Source organism: Ambystoma mexicanum, chromosome 2p (assembly GCF_040938575.1).
Source record: "Ambystoma mexicanum isolate Mex_15411 chromosome 2p, UKY_AmexF1_1, whole genome shotgun sequence".
In the NCBI taxonomy this organism is placed as follows: domain Eukaryota; kingdom Metazoa; phylum Chordata; class Amphibia; order Caudata; family Ambystomatidae; genus Ambystoma; species Ambystoma mexicanum.
In genome coordinates this window covers 275,692,820-275,706,210 of record NC_090923.1, presented here as the reverse complement: position 1 = coordinate 275,706,210, position 13,391 = coordinate 275,692,820, and positions in this window count along the sequence as shown.

Below are 13,391 nucleotides of genomic sequence, written 5' to 3'. Positions count from 1 at the left end.
GCGGCAGTGCTGTAGGTCTTTGGAGTATTTTAATCAAGTCTCTCAGTAGGCAAGGTACCTCTAGATGTTGCTGACCCAATGTACCAGGTCTTTGGAGTATTAGAATGCAACTACCACAATGCTATTCTTCTCTTGTTCACTTAGTTTAGCCTGCTCCACTATTCAAGTTTTTTGGGTTGGTAAAGCCACAAAGCAATTATCATCTAGTTCTACTGTGAGCTTGATCACAAGCTTGTGCTCGCCTCTCTCCTGCTCTTGCTTTGGGTAACTCCTCTGAAGTTCTTCGCAGATTGGCTGTCCCTGTTGGACTGATTTGAATTGGTAATTTTTCAGTTCATTAGTATCTCAGCCATCAAGCAGTGTGGGACATAGTGAGCGTTTCCACGAAGCCACAGCCTTCCTGATATGCTGCATGTCTCTTGAACATACTATCAACTACTACTCATTCTTTCTGGCTGTCTTCTATGTCTCCAACCTATGACTATGCTCACGAGATCATGGAATCAGGAAAAGTGAAGTAATGCTCCTCTTCTATTATTGGTGCAGATAGCAGGGCCACTTCTTCATAGTGCTTATCATGGACATCATTCGAGGGTCTCCAGAGGTATCCGCTGCTGGCCCTGGTTTCCTCTGTGGTACAACTGGCTCTGTTCTTGCGACCCCCGGGCAGGCAGACGTCGAAAGCAAAACACGGCTCTGATGGGCCTTTTTACATTCTGGAATGAGATGAAAGTCTCAGCAGCACAGGGCAGCAGCCATGGTTAAGCGCTGCGTGTGTGATTTGATCTGGTGAAGTATGGACTAGTTTGATAATGCTGCACTGGCCCCCAATACTTCTGGAGTAAGAGAACAGAGTGTCGGTGTAAAGAATATTAAGGTATTTCTTACAACTTTTTTACCATGAATGCGTGGTTCGGGAAAGCATTGTTGAAATGACTCCCCCCCCCCCCCCCCCCCAAGTACATAAGACAGTATGAGGTTAATCAGCTGCTATATATACTCAAGATCAGACATTAGTCATCTTCAAACGGCTCATTACTAGCTTTCACCTATAGCACAGTGCTCTGTCTGATTTACGCAATGGCAGCATATGTTCCCCTGAAGTATTTCAAGAAGGAATTTACAAAGATATTGAATGTCACATTTAAAAAAAATCCTGGCCTGTATTTTAAACATGACTATCTTGCATTGGCGAAGTAATTGCTTGATTGGATGAGGCCCTCAGACTTGATTTTGAGAATGCATGTTTTTCTATAGAAGAATAGGTACATACTGATGTTTGAGTTGCAATAATTGCAATAATGTGACTAAGGGAAATGTGGACTTTCACCCAGAAACAGGCAAGAACATCTATTTGAGATGCTATGCTACCTGCAACTCCACTAATGTAAGTTATGCCCTATGGTGCCCAGGAAGCAACTACTATGTGGGTCAGACAGCAAAGAGATACGTGGAATGAACATAAGTCAACTATTAGGACCAACAATCTAAACACATCTGCACCTGTATCTTCTGGAAACATCGTGTTTCTGTATTGCATGCACTATTACCTGCTTCAAATTACTACTGCCTCCATAAGCAAATACCTATAGTGTTGTAACAGTTTTAATCGTATTATCAAGTTGTAACATTCTACAGTGTCTGTTCATGCTTTTCTTAATTCTTTTGCTTTGCGCGCTACATTTGGTGATAAACACCAAAGGGGGCATTGTTCATTCTGTTTTTGTATGTATCACAGAGGATCGTGTGTGATCCATCCCTCGAGATTGGAATATACATTGCTCCTGCTGAGAATAACCCCTTTCTATAAACGTATTGCACATGTTCTCCACTGCTTTACGACACTTTATGGACCTCGGAAGCATGAAAGCCTGAGTTTGGCCCTGCCGGGAATCGAACCTTCGTTAGCAGCACTGCACGGATGTCAAAGCGAGCGCTCTACTCGCTGTGCCACTTGACCGAATGCGTTGGAAAAATAATAATTGACTATATGGCAAAACAGTGTTTGACTGCTGAAATATACTTGTGGTTACACCTGCTGTTCCTGGTGTAACTTTGACATCTAGCAAATATCCTTAGAGTACATAGAATTGTATTCTCTCATCAGTCAATAACATTTGGATACAAAGTCCTCCAGTATTTCTAATTCTCCATGCCAAGTTGCAAAAATGCCATCAATATTTCGTCATCACTTAGGTATTTGTGCCATAATGGGTTTTGTACTCACTTTCAAATGTGTGCATAATTGATTCGCTGTTAGGAATATGTGTCAGTGAACGTGATTCCCGTTGAACGCATGTCAAACGCTGCTCTTCTTCTTCTTCTTCTTAATTATTGGATGCGTGGGCGACCCACGCAGGCGCTTCCCCATCCTATAGGATGATGTGCACCGCTCCCACCAATCACCACTTGACTCCATCCAAGCTCACAACTCCTCCCACCTCCCCGTCTGCCTCACAAAATCCAACATCACACTACTCCTCCTGCCTCTCTCCCCATCACCTCCCAGCAAAGTCCTCCCACTCAGCTCAGCCACACCCAACGCAGTCAACCGAACCCTCATCAATTCTCTCTCTGCAACATGTCTCTCACACCTAATCAAAAAATGACCCACCATTTCAGGCACCCCACACACCGCACAGTCCCTTGATTCACGGTTCCCTATTCGAAATAGACAGTCATTCAGCCCCACATGACCGATCCTCAACCGATTCAGCATCACCTCCTCCCCCCTCCTCCATTCTGAACTCCCTGCATCCACCTTCACCGACACTTTCCCATGGACACCGAACATCCACCTGCCCTTCACCCCACTCACCCACCACTCCTGCCACTCATCCTGGACCCGTCTTACCATCACAGCTTTCACCTCATCCACACTCAAAGGCAACCTCACATCAATCGCTCCCCTCCTCAAACCCTCACCCGCCGCCAGATCCACCAACTCATTTCCCAAAATGCCACTGTGACTGGGAACCCACGCCAACTCCAAATCCATACCTCCGCGCTCACACCGATCAATCTTCATCCTAATGTCCAAAATCACATCCTTCCTATCACCATCCCCTGCCACAATCGCCTGTAACCCACTCAATGAATCTGAGAACACCACCACTTTTTCATACCCCAACTCACACACCCTATCAATCACCAATGCAATCGCCACCAACTCAGCCGTACAAATAGACACATCATTCGTCAGTCGTCCTATTTCATACTCCCCAATGCTTTCTAGATAATACGCCATTCCCACTCTCCCAGACACAGGATCCTTTGAACCATCCGTAAACACCTTCTATCCTTCCTTTCCTGCCACATACTCCTGACCCAAAGCTTTGATCTCACCCCGCATACCTCTCTTCTTCGATACCACATTCGCCAACTCCAAACACACCTTTGGAGATCTCATCATCCACCTCGGCCTTCTCTCCAAATCCGTATCTGTCACAATCATCAAATCACCCACACCCCACTGCACTCCCTTCTCCCACATGTGAAACCCAAAAGTGCCCCCCTTTCTCCTCCACCGATCCCTGTAATAGTCAAACCTCCAATTATACTTCAAACATTCACGCACCGGATGAGCCACACTCTTCGCACTGCACTTCACCCACCATCTCATATTTAACGCATCCCTCCTCAACCCCAATGGCATCTCTCCCACAAGCACCTGAACCGCATTCACTGGAGAGGACCTCAGCACACCCGAACACACTCTCAATGCCCTCGCCTGTACTCTATCTAACCGCAACTTCTGACTCGACGTATAACCCACTGACACCTGGCACCCAAAATCCATCACACTCAAAATCAACCCCTTATATAACATTCGTAAACACTTCTGTTGCGCACCCCATTCTTTCCCAGTCACCGCCCGCAACAAATTCAGCCTGCGTTTACATTTATCCACCACACCATCCACTTGCACATTCCAATTCAACTTTCTATCCAGAATCACCCCCAAGTACCGAAACTCTTCCACGCTCTTCACCCTCACACCTTTCAAAACCAAATTCAACTCCTGGTGCACTCTTTTCCTTGAGCACGCTGCTCTTCTCTGCCGCTGCAAGCAAGCCATTTCTGAAGCAGCGTGGCGTGCACCACGTGTTGAGGTCCTTTCCTCTAACTGTAGCTGTGCGTCGCGTTGAAGCTGATGGCTGCCTGAAACAGGATAAAGGCAGAGAGACAGTAAACTCATTCACTGTTCTTTCAACGATCTACTTACCCACTGTCCTGTTCAGAAACACTACGCTCCAAAGGTCTTCCCAGAATTTGAAGCTGTCATTTTAAAACTATAGGTAATTAGTCCTTAGTTAATTTGTCGTTTTATATCCTGGCTCCTATTGCAACCTATTCCCTTATCACAAGTCCCCTTCACCTTATTTAGAGTCAAGGCTGGCTGCAGCTCACCACCAGGTAAGCCCCTGTTCAGGGCATTTAATGTACTTATTGCCTAAACTGCTATGTGACATCTAAAGATCTATGTTATGTTCTCCTGCAGCTCCAGTGCCCATTTTTGATTATCCCATGGAAGAGGGTGTTTCAAATAGCACTCCTATCTTCTGGGAAAGGCTCACACTGTTTGTATTAGTCCTATCCGACCGGTTGGCTCCTCCTTGAGGGTAGGATGGGATAATTTTCTGTGGCTCCATAGAAATAGGTCTCCAGGCTTTTACCAGGTGTCCCAGCAGACATTTGTGTAAACTGGGGTCATGTGGTCTCATTGCAGTAGCCGATACCTAAAAATAATGGGTATCACTACATATTATCCCCACCAAAAAAATCGCCGTATATATGGTCGTCTAGAATGGCCATAGGCAATATTTTTGGGGGGGATAATTTTGGGGGTTTTTGGGAACGGGGGCTGCGGGGGTATCCCCGGTCCTTTAAAAATAATGCGGGGGCTGTGGGGGTTTCCCCTGCAGGTTTCATGCCTTGATGTTGGCGGAAAAATATGGCGATATTTTTGTATGGCGATATTTTTGCGGGGATATTAACACATGGAACCAAATAATGTTGTTGAATTCTTTTGTTGCAACAATGTGTTTTTCTTTCAGCAGCATCCCCTCCACAGCTTCTAGACTGATCTCATGTAGAGTAGCTGTATAAAGTCTTGTTACATCTACTGTGAAAAAATGCTATACTTACCCAATTCTATTGATTGTAGTATCTGTAAAAAAATGTGTTGTATCTCTTATACTTGTGTCTCTCTTCTGTATCAAGGGCTGTAAAGATAAATCGAGATAAGTGCCTAGCTGTTGCAACAGCCCACGAGTGACTGCTACAATTGGTCTACCAGGAGGCTTGGTGGGTTGTTTATGCACCTTTTGGTAATATGTAAAAAGTAGCTGTATTGTATGAGTCACATAAAGCTATCATTAAGTCTTCTCACTAATTAAACTCATACATTCTGCTTGTTGTAGAAGTTTCATGAGACTAACCTGAATGTCCTTAATTGGGTCTCTGAGACGTATGGATTAAGTATCCCTCATTTAAAGCTGTCTGTCACACTAATTGTCATATTTTATAGTATCTGTATCAGTAATGCTCTACCCTTATCCCCAGGTCAGACGGTGATAGTCTCATCAGTATGTAGTGATTGAATTGCATCCATTTTTAGATTTCCTGTAAGATACTTTCTTTAAATCCTTTAAAACTGCCTCTTGGATCACATCTGTAGCCTGACTAGAAGTTGGAGGTATAAATAAACTTTTTGGTTTGAGGTCTACGTATTTTTCTCGTAATTCCTCCTCCTCACTACGGTGCATGCCTGTGTGAGCATAAAATGCACTTAGTTTATGTTTACGCACACATTTCTACAGATCTATTCTGGTTTCAAAATATGTTGTACTATACGTGCGGATAAAATGTAGGCCTTCTTGTAAAGGCTGAATTTCTTTAATAACTCTAATTGATTGATTTATGACTAAAGGGGTCGAAATAAGGATTTGTGGCGCAGGAAGTAGAGCTAGGTTTGAGGAACGAAAATATATATATATATATGTATATATATATATATACCATCAGTTTAAGTGCCTTCTAGATGTTTTTGGTCTGTCAGACAAATACCCAAACACCAAGATTTATAATCAAATGGGTGCGTTTCTAAAGGACCAGTTGGCCTGGGGAGCCAGAAGTAGCTTGTGATAGCTGTTGGCATCAAGTTAACCGGGTTCTACTAGGCCCCAAGCAGGAGCTAAATAGCTCCCATTTCTTGGCAATTTCGAACCCTGACTATGTTCGCCTCGTCTGGAATTGTTTGAATCCTTGGGGTCGTGTGCTTTCTCTGCCCTATACGGGCTCTTTTTTTCTTGTTTTTTTTCTCTAAACATGTGTTAGATTGTGCAGCAGTCAACGATTGATCCCCAGATGTCCCTGGATTTTCTACATTGTTAATGTCCACCTCTACTAGAAGTTCAGTATTGCGTTGCTTTAGTAGTGATGTATCTTCCCTATTATCTGAGTCATAAACTGAATATTCTGAGGAACTATTCGGTTGACTTCTAGTAGTTACTCTATATTACTCAATCCAAGTGTATACCTCATTTTTTAAATAGTAAATGCTGTCTTGTTTAAACTTAAAAACCAAAAAGAACAATGGTCTGGAAACAACATGTTTCTGTTTTGTATGTACTAGTAAGCCCTTCAAATTACTACTGCGTTCAGTGCTAGACATCAACATCCGATAGCACACACAAATACGCTTCCAGATACTAGAGACAGTGAAAACAGATTTCTCAGGTGCTAATGTGAGCAAGAAGCTTGACCAGAGAGAAGTGTATTGAATAAATCAACTTGTTTCTGTGAAATTAATGAGGAGTTGAATTTGTATTGTTTTCTGTAAACAGATTTTGATGCAAACTTAGCTTTGCTTACTTTATGAATGTAGCGCTCTTTATCCATTTAGATCAAGTGATAAGAACTGTATAGATAATGTGGCACAGATATGGATGATTGCTAAGTACCGCTGTGTATTGATATCAGCCACTAAATTTTGGCATTTTGAATATGAAGATTAAGAAATTCAGGAATTTGCTATAAGTGGAATATATGATGATGCGCAACAATTTTTGTTATAAAATTCATAATTAAAAACACAATTTCTTTCAATATATTGTGATGACCGGAGACTCGGTCAATAGTGACAAAATGATTGATACTAATAATTAGGTGTTGTTCCCTTCTTTTAATTTTATTTTGTTTCCTATATCCTAGCAAAGTAACAAAGCAGTTTTATTTTGATGGATAAGGTTATTTTGGTAGTTGCGCTATGACGTCATTGCGTGCGGACATGCAGGCCAGCTGCTGAGAACTTGATTTCTAGTGGGCACAAGCAGAACTGCGTTTACCGCCAGTACTGTAGATACTTTATGCTGCAGCAAAACAAAAAATGTGTAAGGTAAAACTGGATGTTTATGACTCCCATTGAGAGAGAACAAATCTATGCCCTCATTTTGTTCTACTTTTTCAGTGGTTGCTTTCACAAATGAATCTAATCTGTGAGCATGTACCTGCTTTCAAGGTATACAGATACTTTAAGAATTAATCGGATGATATATGATCCTCATTTAAAAGCGACCAAGCAGTTGTGTGCTATATTGTTACTACGTTTCTTTGTTGTATCTATGTATTTTTTTTTTATTGGTTTTCGGGGTTTTGTAGAAATTTGCCATACTTCAAGGCAGGTATGGTTTGCCAAGACATGTAGGGATTGTACTTATTAATGTGTGTTTATTGGATAGTCAAAATATATTTTGTTCGTGTATATGTTTTTATATTACTATTTACAGAATTGTGCCCTGGCAATTGCATATGCCTATCGATTTTAAGAAGATGATGTGATGATATAAAAAAGTGTGTTTTATTTTGAAGAACCAGTGACTGAAATGTCTTACTTTACTGCATGGTAACCTTTGTTACAAGGGAGCCGCCATTGCTATAGGTGTTTCCCAGCAACTTTGGTATAGATTGTTTTACCACATTGTGGATATTGGCTGGCACCAAATACCTTTTGAGAAATAAACCATTTGTTTTAATATAACGTAGGTGGTGCCCACTCACTTTCTCTCTGTGATAATACATTTACAGCCATTATTTTTACTGTACTGCGAACTTAACATTGAATATGGCACTAGGGGGGAAAAAAAATAAGTCGTAAAAACTCTCACAAAGAGCATACTATAGATGCATCATTATATTTTTGAATAAACATGCTTGCAGCACGAACTGGGAAGGGCTTTTGACCCTAAAGCAAGCCATTGACCAACATATTAACAAGACTATTGTGTGCTACAGCATATGCCCCAGTTACAGTAGGTTCTTCCAGCCAGGGCCATCTGAAGCACTTTTGGAGTCCTGGGCACAGACATCTTTGCGGCCTGCATCCACCAAACCAAAGGAATTAAGTGATCAAGAATATCTGGTCACTCCCCCATCCTGTCAGAATAACAACCCATAGGTTGTTATGCTGCTTCAAAGCATTCAAAATGAACATCTTTACTCCATTAAAGTCCCCTTACCCTCTTCATTCTTGCTCTATTCCGAATGATAAACAATTAGCATTGCAGTCTACGAAGAGGTTACTTCTGTTCTAGCATAACTACAGGAGAGTTCACCCCTTCATCACTGGACTTATGGGCCCACCCCTGGCGGCTGTGCACACCACCCTGGGACTCCCCCGCGCCACGACTAAGCCAGTGGCCTCCGACTTGGCATCCCTTGGCACTTCCCCCGGGGGTCCCATCATCACTTGCCCGTCCCTGCTCCCCCTCCATTCCTGCACTTCTCTCACTGCACTTGCATGTCCACATGACACAAGGCCTAGTAGGACCACAATTGTTTATCTACAGTTGTTGCCACTGTTATTTACTCCCTTGCTCCCTCCCCACTTGTGCCTTGTGGTTCCTGGAAAGAGAATCCTGTTGTATAGGCACCGAACAAATGCTGAATAAATAAATAATTACCATCCAGGAAGGTATGCAGACCATTGTATTAATGCAGGGCCATGTGTAAAAGGTACATGTAACCAAGAATATACAGAACTCAAATTAACTGCCTCGCAGAATGTAAAAGTGCTCAAACATGGTATAGGAGACCAATTGTAAGGAAGGAGAACGCTACACATAACATAGCATGAATAGTGGATGCATATTAGAAGCTACCTGAAAGGTGTCTGTATCCAGACAGACTGAGATTAGAAGAGGGGCATGGTTTTCAAATAGTGTTGCCATTAGAGATCAAAGGAACACGTGCCAGTGGCGTGCAATATATCAATGTTCACGCTGTAGCCAGTAAAACTGTGAGGGAGGCTTTTTTGAAGTTCACATCATGAGAAGGAAATCACTCCGAAGGGCTGACAATTTTGAGACGTTCGGCAATACAAGATTAAATGAGATACCCAGGATCACACATTGGTTAAGGGGTGAAAATAGGATTTGTGCATTTGAACACTTTTTTCCAGTTCTTACCACAAACGAAATGATCTAATTTTATAAAACTGACTTGGAATGTGCACAAATCATATTACCAAACATGACAATTTCTAAAAACAAAGTATTATAGAAGGGTGTTACACAAAATCGGAATGAGTCTAGCTTCATTCTCTCCATCATCAAGGGGAGTATATAAGTACTAGCATACCAATCAATGCGATTTAAAAGATTTAATCTTGGTTTGTGTTTTGTATTTTAAAGCTTTACATACTTCCAGAACACTGGCTTGTGAAATTATCATTTATAAACGTGCAGAAAAACCTTTGACTTTTACAAAAAAGCAAACCGTTTTTTGTGTCAAACAAACCGACCTTAAATATGCTTGCCCGAGGCCTGCAATATCTCTTCTGTCTACCACCCCTTCCACTCAAATGGCCTACATAAGAAGAAAGATCAAGTAATGGGCAGTGGTCGAAGTGGGCATAAAAAGAAACCATTCTGGAAAGGTATAGTTTTTAAATAAAATTGTAGGAAGAAGTTCATACTTGTACTGCAGTGCACTGCACTGAACGTTCCCTTAAACAGCGCACATTGTTCCACTACTTCTCTTCACACACTTCGACCACTGGTAATGGGCTAAACAATGTCACCAGCATGCGAGAAGGTACACCTCACAGAAGACAGCACAATAATCTAAGAGATATTAGATGATTTGCCCAGGATCACTCTATCGTTTGCTGGCAAAGCGTTTTGGCTCCACAGTCTTGAATTTGGAAACTTATTCATCTCTTGGACTAACAGTTTATGCTCATTGTTGGAGGTGATTGCCTATGTTTTACAACACCCCATCTGAACAAACACATTTCTAGACCTTGACCATACAGATGACATGCTAGTTTTTGTAGCGACCCCTATCTGGTGCAGGTACACTGCTCATAATCGCACCTGTTGTTTTGCAAAATCAAGTACATATGCAGGCAGGTTTATAAAATTCATACATAGGAAAGGCTCGGCCAGCCTTGCTGGAATGTGCTATTCTAATCTTGCATATGAACACATATCTCTGCAATGAGTGCTTAGAACACTGAGCTAACTTCTGAACTATTGTGGCACACAATGGGCCACATTAAAAGTTGCCGGTCCGATAACAATGATGCCGGTAAATGGACCAGCAAACTAAGAGGTCTGTGGGCAGGACGCTTTCCGCCCGCCAGGTCGGACTTGGCGGGCAGAACGGCACCTGCTTGCAAACCTTGACGGATGCACTGGCACCATTCATGTATGGGACTCGAATAGGCATGGGGAGTAATATTTTCCAGCGCCAGGCAATGGGCAATTACCGGGACCACCGGGGCTGTAATGCCCTGGTAGGTTTCCATTGCTGGGCGCCGGGAAAGAAAATTCCGGCGCCAGCCGTGCCATTTTTAGCGGCACAGTTACCGCCAGACTCATGATGAGGCCCAATGTATCAAGATGCATTTCAACTTCGGTTATTTCACATGATCAACATAATTCCCACAGGAAGGAAAAATTGCTCCAGGAGTTGTGTCGTAAGGAACACACAATCTATGTATCAGTGAACACAGAACACATTACATGATGTATTGATCAAGGGAGAATGTACTTCTCAAAACAGACAGGCAATAGGTTTACAGCCTCAGTAGCATGCCATAGAACATCCTGATGTGTGCTGTTTAGTCTTGTGAACAATGGAATCTTACTTCTTTAGATCGGGCAGCCTTGTGGGGCACCCTCCAAGGTGGGGGATCGGGAAAAGCGGCCCTTTTGCCCTTTTCCCTCCATAAAAAGTCTGTTGCCAGCTGATAAGAAAATATGTAATTTCATAAATGAACACATTTCAACTAAACTTTCCCCTGTTTACATTTCTTTTTCAACTTTATTTTGGATGGTTTCCATTTAGGTTGTGTGCACAATACATAGGGACTCATCACGAGTTGGGTGGTATCCTGACTGGGATACCACCCAACTGTAATTGGGTTACCGCCAACCCATCCGGCATTATTACTGCTGGATCACGGGTTGAGCGCTTAACATAATACCCCATTGGCTCTCTTGGACCCAATGGGGAATTTCCACAAATCACAGCTGGCAGTATTATTTCACGGTAATTGCAACGAAAGTCTTACTCCTTGGCACAGTGCAAGCCCATGACAGTCCTATTCCTCATCACAGTCCTAGTCCCAGTCCTTGTCACAACCTTAGTCATCACAGTCCTAGTCCATGTCGCAGCCCCAGTCATTGCCATCACAATCCTAGTCCTAATCCTATACATCTAGGCATCTTGTCTGTCCTAGTTCTTGTCACAACCTTAGTCCTTACTTCAGTCGTAGTCATAGTTCTGACCAGATACCGGTCCCCTTCACAGTCTTAATACACTATATAGCTCTGGTCCTCCTTTGCCCTAATCATCATCCAATTCCTAGTATTCATCACAGTCCTAATATTCATCACAGTCCTAGTTTTTGTCACGGTCATGCCAGTCCTAGTTTCAGTCCTCATCAATCCTGGTTCTAGTCCTCATCGCAGCAGGTTGTCACAGTCTAAGTGCTTGTCACAGTTTTAGCGTCAGTTCTAGCCCTGTTCAATATAGTCTTAGTAATCATCACCGTTCGAGTCCTAGTGATTGTCAGAACCCTAGTCTGCTTCAGTTCTCATCTTCATCAAAACTTAGTCTCCATCAAGGTCCTAGTCCACATTACAGTCCTAGTACTCAACCTTTTTACAGTTATCGTCCATGTCACAGACCTACTCCTATTTTGTTTGAGTCCTTATCACATATCTAGTCTTTGTCACATGCCCTGTCCTAACAATAGTCCTCATCATAGTCCTAGCCCCCATCAAAGTCCTATTACTAGTCATCATCATATTGCTAGTCCTATTGCTCGGCATTCTTAGTAACAGGCCTAGTCCTTGTTACAGTGCTAGTCCTCTTCTGTCCAAGTCCTCATTAGTCCTAGTTTTCATCTCAGTTCTCGCCCTAGTCCTATTCCTCATTGGTGCTAGTCCCCATCAATATCCTACTTCTTATCACAGGCCCAGTCCTCATCGGTCATAGGGCCTCATTCAGAGTTGTCGGTAGCCATGCCGTTTTTAGCGGCATGGACACGCCCAAACAGGGTACCGGGTCCCGCAAAAGGGCACTTACCGGGCCATTCTGACCTTGGAGGGGCAAGTAATTCCCTTTCGCGGAACCCGGACCCGGTACATCCCCATCCCCATTCCCATTTGAGCCCCCAAAGGGCTCAAATGGGAATGGGGAGGATGCTAACAACGGGCCCGTTAATGACGGGCCTGTTTTTAGCATCCTGGTCTGCTCGCAGGTCCCTCTTTGCACGTCTGGTCTGGCCAGGCGTCCAGAGCGGGACCCGCTACAGACCTCGTAATGAGGCAGCCTGGAATGAACAGTGCCGGTCCCTTACCGGCACCGTTTATTCCGTGGCTGCCTTCCTTGTAATGAGCCCCATTGTCTTCATACAGTCACCTTGTGTATCCTCATTGGTCCTATTCAATGTCCTCATCGGTCCTGGAGCTACTACTCGCCACAATCCTGGTCCCTGTCATAATCTTAGCCCTTGTCACAAGTCTAATCTAATTCCTAGTTCTTGGCCCAGTCCTAGTGCCAGTTTTTAATAGTCCTAGTCCTTGTCATAGTCTTTACCACAGTCCTAGTCTTAGTCAGTCTCATTCATGTTCTCAGTCACAGGCAGTTCTAATAATTTCCCCCAATCTGTCTCTGTATCTCACAGCCTCTATCTTTTTCTGGATGTGACTCTCTCTTTTTCAGTATGTCTCTTTTTACCTGGCTCACAGTGCAGCTCCCTCTGTTTCTCTCTCACTTTCTCCCTCACTATTGTTGATATTTTTCTCCACATTATGTTCCTTTTTCTCTCTCATCCTTGCTTGCTCTCTCTTTCTCTTTATGGTGCTCACTAACACTGG